Below are 10178 nucleotides of genomic sequence, written 5' to 3' on the forward strand. Positions count from 1 at the left end.
GCCTGTAACGGGTCTGCATAATTAGCGATGATTTGCCAGTTGTGCGTTAGCAAAAGCATGCCAGTGTATGTGTTCCTCAGAACAATGCTCAAGTGGCTATGTGAACGCAAACAGTGAAATGAACATTTTTTCTGACATACAGAAAAAAAAAAATGATAGGCCATACAGTCAGGAGCGAGGGCTGCTGACACAAGGCTTTGCAAGGGAAACACACCGTAGACAACTACAGCGCATCATCATCAAACGATACTGAAATAGAAGAGAGAGTTTACTGGAATAAGGCAAAGTTCAAACTATATGGAGTCATTTTCAATGCACATGTCTAAAGCAGGAAATAAAGATCACTTTGAATAATCTAGCGACATGATTTAGGCGAGTTCAAGCTATTGAGCGCCTGCCATATATATATATAGAAAAAATGTAAATGCAACAAAACAAAAAAACCAGTAAATGTACGAGTGATTATAACATATATAAACCGCCATTTAAGGTCACCTCAGTGCAATTATCAAATGCCTGAGAGAGTATCAGATTTAGTGCAACCACTATTCCAAACAATCCCAAACTGTTTGCAAAGCCTCCTACAAGTTATCAGCAGGTACTCCACATGCTAACACATATTATTATGAGAAAAATATTTTTTCAAAAATGGTAGTGGAACAGTTATTTACTTTTTATTTTAAGTGCTCACCAACAGCGCTAGGCTTTCTCGGGTGATGCACTGGGTACGTGAGGAATATAAGGCATACAAACAGACAACATTTAAGGAAAAGTAACAGATCAGAAACACAGATTATGTGATGAAGGAGCCAGTACTACTGCTACGAGGTTTCAACCAAGGCAATCGAAGGCATTCGAATGAGGTGCTCACCATCTCCAACAACTAAAAAAGCAGTACCCGTCCAAGCTAGTTAAACAAGGCTCAATTATAACATCGCATTCACATAAGCAGGGACTGAATGAAGCTTATGTACGGGATATAAATTAAAAGGAACGGTAAGGGTGCAATTCTACACACTTAGCTTAGCATTTCTTTTTGCAAAAGGGGGAGAGGAAAAAGAGCACGTCTCTGCTTTTGCAGCCAGTCTAAAGAACGGACTAAAGTGTGCGCCCCTTGCCACTCCAGAAGATTCGCATAAAAGTCACAAGGACGGCCTCGCCGCATAATTATTAAAACTGACGAGGCTGAAAACAGGTAGGCAACCCGGTTCGAGTCAGTTTTACCACCACGAGTACAAATGAAGAAGGCGAAAGTGGGTGAAGTGCGCATGATGAAGAACCCTCACGTAGACAACGGCCCCTGTCACATCACACAGCTTTACAGCCGGTGGCCTAGATGGGTGCAATCACTGCTAGCATCTGGCATCACAACAGACTTGAAACAGCTGCAGCCATGAACAGCACAGGGGGGCATGGGCGGGGGTGAAGCCCTGCACTAAAAGGCAACATAAATTTCCCCTGAAAAGCTCGTAGCAGTGGTTCAGAGCTTCATATCTATAACGGTCCGAAAGACGCAGAGGTCAAAGAGTTGAAGCTTGGGCTGGTTGGTACATGTTGTTTGAGCAGGTGTTTGTTTCCTCCTTTCTATGCGCTGTCTGACATGTTGTGTTTGGGTCCGATGCTTATCTTTAATTATTTCTTCTTTTATAAATTTGATGATGTCCTGCTAAGCTGTGACAAGCAATAAGACCTCCTGTTGAGGCAACATCCAACTAAATTTAAGCGGACCTTTAACAAAATGAAGCCTTCTCCTGCTAACAAACCCCGCTAACATTAAAGCCAAATGCATCCGCTACAGGAAGAAAGCAACTGGATAATCTGACCCTTGAGAAAAGTTTAGGCAGAAATGGGCAGTTGAAACAAAGCATTCTTTTTTTTTTTTTTTTCAAAAGCTTATATTGGGCGGGGACTTGAAGAGGTGGTTTTAGTTCAGCAGCATGCAGTTTTTAAACAGCATTCGCTAGAGAGGACCAAAAATTGCCTGCACTTCCTGTTTAAAATTTATTACAACAGTCTGCACTACATTTTCCCCACGCTGGTATCCATGAGCCTGATAACTGGAACTCATAAAGGCCAACAATGAAACATCCAGCGAGCACTAAACTGTGCATGTTACGCCGAGACGCTGTGACTCAAATATGCCACGCAGTTGTCGATTTGGTACCATCCAACAGGCTCAAAAAGCAGTGCACACGTGGCTACAGCTCGAATAAAAATAACCAGCTTTTTTACTGAGCCTGCAGCTAGTCACGGGCACCTGCAGTCTGCCCACGACCACTCGACAGCAGCTGCAGCGTTTACGACGAGCTAAAAATTAACATAATGCAACAGCTCACTTTGAAACTTTGTATGCTGCTAACACTTTTGGTGCCAAATTCCTCCGGCAAAACTCAACTCCCGACTTGAAATCGTTTAGCATGCATGCGTCGTCACTGTAAGCGCAGAGATGTCTAAACGAAATTATATGAGTTGTCAGTCAGTGCAAAGAATAAAACCAAAACCCCACTTCTTCCGAACCATGGTTCATTCCCCTATACCGCTGCGCTGTCAAATGAGTGGTATGGCGGCAAGTTTTGCTTTCGGGCTGTTAAAAAGCCAAGTAGGTGGATTAGTAACTCACCCTGGTTTCCCACTCCGCTGTTCTACAAATCAGAATGGAAGCACTAGGGTGTTTGCTAGACGGATGCGTTTCGAAGGGGTCTGTTGATGTCAAGGGAAGAAAAATGCCCCAGCTCGAACGCAGCAACCGCGCCGGCACCATGCACGTGCCAACGCCTGTTTGCTTCACGCTTATATTCAGAGATAAGACATGCACACGCGTCACTTCGACAGAATGCCAGCAGCGCACAAGCAGGTGCTGCCGGTCCAAGGAGCAGCAACGGTGTCGTACTAGCAGATTGATCTCCGCATCATCACGTGTGCTCAAGACCAACTGCTTCCGACTTTCGCACTGCTCAGATACCACTCCACCAACGAGTTTTTGAACTCGTCTGTTCCCTCGTCCTGTCAGTTGTGGACAAACCTTCAACCAGCTACCCGCTAGTTCGTTTTGCTTGCCAAGTCAGATCGTTTCATTTTCGCATTTCGGGTGGTTGATGACTGCCAGGTTTTTTTTTTGTCTGTGTCGTAATTTCTTCCCAACAATGTTTCAAGCAATGCGTCGAAATCTGCTGCCCATAACCTCAGAATAAAACGGCATTAAAGGTCGGCACATTGCCATGAGAATCTATCTCCCTTCCCGATATCCTGTAGCCGCGATAGCGCGGGCGACGCGATAGCAGGATATAATCCGACGCTGTGCCAATGCAGCCGGTAGCAGCGGCGGCGGCAGCGTCCTTCCGGCACCGACGCTGCTACCTCGACCGTTCGCGAGACCCGAGACGTTTGTCGGTTTTGCCCGCGAGCATAAGGAGAGAGGAGCGCGTTTCCGACGGCTCAGCGTTTCCCCCGCTTCGCTTGGGCCTGCGGAGTGTCTCACAGAAAAGCTGGCTTCCAATAAACAATCGCGATGACACATGCACAGACGTCGAGGCGGCTCCTTTGCGGAGTGTTACCCTACGCTCCTCGTCGTCCAGGGCGGGAAAGCAGCTCCAGGATACGCGTACACCCCACACTGCGGTTTCTGGCACGTGGAGGAAAGGTGTCGGCGCTACTGCCAGCGGTGCAAGGAAGTCTCCGGGATGCGAGTGAGAATTGATTGACGCCAGAAGATGCCAATAAAGAAAAGCGACGAAGCGTTGCGCCACGAGCACACGCTTCTTGCTCCACGAAATGGTTCTCAAAGCCAAGAGAAGTCTTGAATGCATGTCCGCTATAGATACGCGAAAATTATTGTAGGACCTATCATTCAAAGTAGACGCTAACTTCAGTCCGGGTGACGAGTTGAGATTCCCGCACACGCCTTCACGCGCAAACAAGTGTCGAACGCGGATAAAAATTAGCGCTCGGCCACTAACTAAAATGACACCTGCACGAGGCAGACCGTTGTACTCTGCCCGGGCAAAAAAAAACAACAAAAATGATCATAGCGTAAGCTTGACATTGGATACATCTTCGATAAGTGTATGTTCGCGTCCAGAGAAGGCAAGAAATCGGTGCGCCTAAATATGCGCTTGCCGCCACCGTGAGAATTTCCACGACACCACCACAGATTACGAGTGTGGAACAAGCACACGTGCAGAAAGTGACGAAAAGACCATGCTTTCCACGGCTCGGTACGTTACCTTGCTCGAAATGCGTGTTTTCCCCTTGATGCTCGTGGGTTCAGCTCGCCAGCAGTACGCCGCAAGCTACAACACCCAAAGTCAGGGCACGCCGCCGTTTGGAGACCCGCATCAAAACGGTGATCGGCACTTTGGACTTCTCAAGGTCTGTTTCCGCAAGTATGACTCAATAGCTCGAAACAATTAGCCAGTAATATCAGGGGAAAACAACACACCAACAACATGACGACCGCGAAAACGCACACGGTATCTCGATAGTAGCCTCCTGGCGAGAAAATCTAGAATAATGTGAGAGTATAGCGAGCCATCATGCAGCGCAAAACGGAGTTAACTGCTATGAATTCCGCTAGTGCTAGCGGGGCGCTGCAGACGTCAGCGTGACGCGGCGCGTGATGCCGTTTGTGACGCGTTCGGTAGTCAGAAGGATGACCATGTTCAAAAGCATCCTCGATTTACCAGCCCTGGAATGCCTGCGGGCGATCAGAGTACGCTCCGGGACTGGGGATCGGGAGACCGGCCAATGGTCGTGAGACTTGGGGCGATTTTTTCTTAAAATTTTGTTTTTGTTTTGCTCTTCGGACTGTACGTCCCGTAGAAGCACATGAAAAAAATCGAGCACCGGATCGCGTTTTGGGCGGCCTGCTGACGGCCTAGGACTGATATTTTTTTTTTCTTTTTTGTTCTGCTTATATTTCGTGGTCTCAGTCGCCGTTTTCATCCTGACAGCGTCCTTTATATTCATTAGTAGGCTTCGCTGTAATATGCGTGTTAATGTGAGAAAGCCAACCTTACAAAGCCAGAGTCGCTGGCAGTGGGTTTGACTGCATATACCCACGCCCCTTTAAGTTCGGCTTCACAACTAGTTACAAGCACATTGCCAGTAAGATAGCTTTTCAGGGGCAATAAAAGAAGTATCAAAATACTACGGCCCCACAGGGCATTCAGTTTATACTAGCACAACGCGTTACGTTACGGATGACACATGATTTCACGAGGGAAGTATCCCCCGAATGCGTAGGCCTTACAAATAGTGCACATTGACCTCTGATACAACGATGGTCCGGTGAAGCTGACCATCACCCGTTTACAGAATCGCAGCAGTTCAGCCATCGAATCATAAAGGCAATCACCCCGCTTCACACTGGAGTCATCCCCCCTCTCTTGTTGAGATGAGTAACTACAAACCCTCCTCTTTCGAGTGACTATGCCGTGTCATCCACTCATCTCTGACACGACGGATTGGGCAGGCGGGCGCTTGCAAGTTTGAAAATTCAGTGGCCGAAATCCTGATTCTTACCAACATCCTTCGATCCTAACCACTTGATTGTCTTGAGAAAAGGAATAGCTACCAAGGATGGACAATGGTATGTCGCCCATAACCTAACGTGACGATACTACTACCCAGTGCAATATTCAGACAAATGCCCCAAATGTAAGGAAAGGGTGGACCCAGAACATATACTATGGTCTTGCCCGCAGGCGCCTACACCCGCGCTCAGAATCACTCAGGCGGAGCAATGGGAGACGGTGTTGCTCAGCTCCGACCCAGCGGATCAAGTCTGGGCCATCCAGCTGGCCGAGGACTCTGCTAGAGCCCAAGCACTCTGGGCCGACGCGTAGGAGCTCCTCCCAATAAAGCTATTTTTCTTTCTCTCGCTCTTGTTTTGACGATGACGACGAGCAAGTTCAGCAAAGCTTGGAAGTCTGTTAGTTGGTGTTTGAACACTTCAAAGTGTAGAAGGCACTTCCCGCCGTCAGTCCTCGTTATTCCTGTCCGTCGTGCACTTTTGTACGTCTCCAAAGGAACATCAAATATCCCAGCGGAAACGACACGACTAATGCGGCAGTGACAACGCGAACAGGAACTATCGCGGCCGGAGCAATAGTTCCTCTTCCTGTTCACAACAGGAACAGGAACCGCCGCCGTTTTCAGCACCGCTCGACGGTCTCTCTTTTTTTTTTTTTTTTTTTTTTGCATACAATTCTTTTGAAGCAAAGCTACAATGAATGAGCCATATACATCCTCCATGCTCCGTCACAAAATTACGCTTTGAAGCAAAGTTACCTTTCTCGTGATCATGCTTCAATTGACCGCTAAGACGACTTACACAGAGTTTCATTTACGTGATCTCAGCAAGTGTAATGGATAACGCAGTTTCAAAGCGGCCATGAAGAGAAAATACAAGTTTGGTTCTTCAAAAAGACTGCATCGTCCCGACAACAGTGATAGAAATTACATCGCAAATTTGGAAGAAATATTCCGCGAAATTAAAGAAAACAGATGAAGCAGTGGCGACCCCCAGCAGACACCACGTGATTTCTCTGTGACGTAACAGAATATCGTTTGTGCAATTAACGGCCGCCGACTATAGCCACCACTAAGAAAAAAGGCTGGGCGATGATAGTCTAGCTTCGTTTGGACTCATCTTGGAATGCTAACGCGCTGTTAAAGAGACCCTGCAACACTTTTTTCAACTTTTTTGCAGAACGTAGTCACCCAACGCAGCCAGTACTTAGATTAGGGGGTCGCAGAGTACAACAGCCAAAAATTAATGCTCTATGCACATATATCAGATAACTTGTAAAAAGATTTTTTTTTCTCTTTCCCGATCTGATCTTGACGTTCTTCGACGGCTCAAATTACGTCACTAAGGCCATGTAGCGGCTGTTGGCCAGTTTTCCTTCAGTTGCAGCAATGAACGCTTTTCGATAGCAACTAAAAAAAAAACACACAAAAACAAAGCAGAAATGGAAAACGTATCTGGTGCGACGAGTAAATCACGCAGTGCCACTCTGTGCTGGCGATATCTATAGCTTTCGGAGTGCTTCCAGACACGAGGGAAAGAGTGAAAGCGCTTATCGAAAGTGTTGCAGGGTCCCTTTAAATACCGCTAACTGTGTTATACAGCTTTCGTGGATAGATATGGGAGTTACCATGGCTATAGTTCGTTCAAACTGAACACTTTCAAACTGAACAAAGTCGTAATAGTGGCCCCTTTCATTAAAAATAGTAGGAAGCCTACGTTACTAAAACATTCCAGCCTCATCACAGAACCGCCTGGCCATGGCATGGGCAGACAATATTTTTCTGCTACGCTCTAAGGCAGTAGTACGGTTCGGCTTTGCCGCAATGCCCCGGTGTGACCCACACATGCCGCCAACCAAGCACATTCGGCGGATGGCAGCAATGTGGTGAAAATCTGACCTCTCACAAATGTGACCTGTGCTAGCTATGACACTGCTTGCATTGCGGCGATGCCACAGCACAGGCGAAATTCTGAGTGAAATCGTACCAACGTCATTCGCTGAAATTTCATTGTTGGCTGCATGGATCAGACAACTGAATAGATTGTGGGGAACTATTTTCTGCTAGAGAAGCGGAATCATATTATATGGTTGGAAAAATACCGGACGCGTATCTGCTTGCAAATGTTGTCTCCCTGCCACGTTACACCCTTTGCCCTCTCGTTTCTCTCAGGACGAATGCAATAGACTTGATTCAATTGAATTGAGTTGAGCCGCAGTGGCTCAGTAACTATGACGTCGTGCTGCAGAGCCCGCGGGTTCGATTCCCGACCGCGGCGGCCGCTTTATTTGATGGAGGCGAAAAGGGAAAACGCCTGTGTGCTCGAGGTTTCGGCGCACGTTAAGGAACCGCAGGTAGTAAAAATTAATCCGGAGCACTCCACTACGGCGCGCCTCATTGCCTGGGTAGCGGCGGCGCGATAAACCCCCCGATCAAATCAATCAAATTCAAATTTCCCGCGTTCGGACAGCGCACGTCTTTTTTTTTTTTTTTTCGTTCTGCTTTGAACAGCGCGAGACGAAATATTTTTGTGTTGTTTGGTATTTATCTCGCCTCTCTTTCGCACCGACTTCTTTTAACGCGGAGTTTCTTGCTCATTTGCTAGATGACAAAAACCTCCCCTACACGCATTTTTAATTAAAATAACGCCGGCACAGAGACTCTGCAACACTTCCGATAAACGCTTTCACTCTTTCCTTCGCGTCTAGAAGCACGGCGAAAGCTACAGTTATCGGCAACATGGTGCGGCACTTGATTATTTTCTGGTTGCAGCAGATACGCCTTGAAGTTTCTTTCTAAAGTGGCTATCGAATGCATTAATTGCTACAACTAAAGGAAAGCCGGCCAATAGCCGCTACACTGCTGTAATGACGTAATTCCAGCGGTCGAAGAAGGCCGACCAAGACCGGGGAAGAGAGAAAAATCCTTTGAGTAATTTTTTAAGTGATCTGATGGGCATAGGGCAGTAATTTTTGGCTGAAATACTCTGCGACCCCCTAATCTAAGTACTGGATGTGTTGGTTGACTACGTTCTGCAAGCATTTAAGATTTCGAAAAAAAAAAAAAAAGGTTGAGCAAAGTGTTGCAGGGTCCCTTTAAATACGGGCAAGCAAGGAGATAGAGCGCGGTACAAACGAACATGTCTGGCTTCGGATGGAGCTGGTCGAGAGCAGATGTCCTGTTACGCGTGGAAGTTGCAGATCGATTACTGACGGCGTACGAGGAAGAACGGTTGCGGGAAAAGTTACATTCCGAGAGTGCGTATCCTTACGTAATGGTTTCCCCAGTGAGCGTGGTGGGCGTTCCAAATCACTGAAAATGGAAAACGTACTGACGTGCTTCGGCGGCATATCTGGCGGGTAATTGCCTTGTGTCCCAAGTGTTCGCTGTGACCGCGTGCAGTGTACTGGTACTGGTACTTTCTCTCGCGAGGAAGCTTTCACCTCGCGTTTCTACCGAATGCTTGCTTCTTTTCGTCTGGCCACGGCTGTACCACCGAGCCTGTGAATCAAGGGCCATGATCATTGGTTAGAAAAAGTTGGGGTAAACCTATCATCATAGTCTACGTTCTTCCCCGCTGCGATGACTCAGTGGTCAGCTCCTGCCGAGCGTACGGCAATGCGGGTTCAGTTCCACGTCAGCCATTTGTAAAACTTATTCTTAAAAGAAAACAAAAAAATGGCTCCAATCCACGCTGTGAAGGTGGATTGAAAGCAAAGCTGTAAACGAGATCACAACAATTGGTCATGCGACATCATTTGAATTCACACACGTGGCTCTACAAATTTCCAGAGGTTATGCCTGCTGTTACCTAGAATTCGCAGGGGCGGCGTCCCGAACGCAGAAGCGGCGGCCATGGCAGTGCTAGAGCGGCAGACGCAGCCGCTAGCCCGGCCGTTCGCCGGCATAAAGAAAACGGCGAAGAGCGTCATTCCAAGGGTGAGATAGCGGAGCCTAGTCATCTTGATGTGCTACCTCTGGGTTATGTCAACGCGCGACACAAGCGCGCACACCAAAATAATTCGGCATGTGAGCTTAGTGATTTCCATTTATACCGATTTAAACTAGTTAGTTCAGTAAGTTTGAGAATTGCGAGTAAGCTGAGGGAACTCTTATAATCGCTATTTATCAGAACCAGTTGCTCCTTTTCGCATTTTGTAATACCTGTTAAAACACAACCGAATTGGTATTCACCAATTTAGAAAACGGAGTCCCATTCGTGGCTAGCAGTGCGCAAAAGGTAGTGTTTGTTTAGCGTCTTTATGTGGTCTCTACATTTTGTTTTCGTGCCCGGCAAACCAAATCTTTGCCGTACGACCACTTAATTCCGTCGTGTCCGGGTTGCCAAGAAGGTGCTGTCGAACAATTTAATCAAGTTGCGCTAAGGAAGCGCGCAATGGACGCGAAGCTGCACTTAAACAGGCCCAAAACAACCGTCGCTAAAGCAGACGACAAAGCCGGGTCGTGCCGATGCGCCCGCCGGCTTGAGCGCGCGGGGAGCGCTGGGTAAATTCGGCGCGTCATCTACACTGTTCTCCGTGAGTGAAGACTTCCCTTCCCAGCCGCGTAGGGAGTTTCTTGTCCCGCACGCCACGAAAGAACCGTTGGCTGGTAGAGGTAGAAAGCTTTGTTTTAAAAACGCTAGACTG

At 47.4% G+C, this 10178-nt stretch overlaps 1 protein-coding gene across 1 annotated transcript in view; it reads right to left on the reverse strand.

Moving 5' to 3' along the window:
* Nucleotides 1-4488, reverse strand: part of Scap (SREBP cleavage activating protein) — a 60490-nt gene extending 56002 nt beyond the window's left edge. The window contains exon 1 of the mRNA XM_077699025.1: nt 4224-4488. The gene's annotated coding sequence lies outside the window, so the exon portion shown is untranslated. The remainder of the gene's footprint in view (nt 1-4223) is intronic.
* Between the last annotated feature and the right edge of the window lie 5690 nt (nt 4489-10178).

This window comes from Haemaphysalis longicornis, unplaced genomic scaffold (assembly GCF_048455015.1).
Source record: "Haemaphysalis longicornis isolate Haplotype H1 unplaced genomic scaffold, Haemaphysalis longicornis Haplotype H1 scaffold_2, whole genome shotgun sequence".
Taxonomy (NCBI): Eukaryota; Metazoa; Arthropoda; class Arachnida; order Ixodida; family Ixodidae; genus Haemaphysalis; species Haemaphysalis longicornis.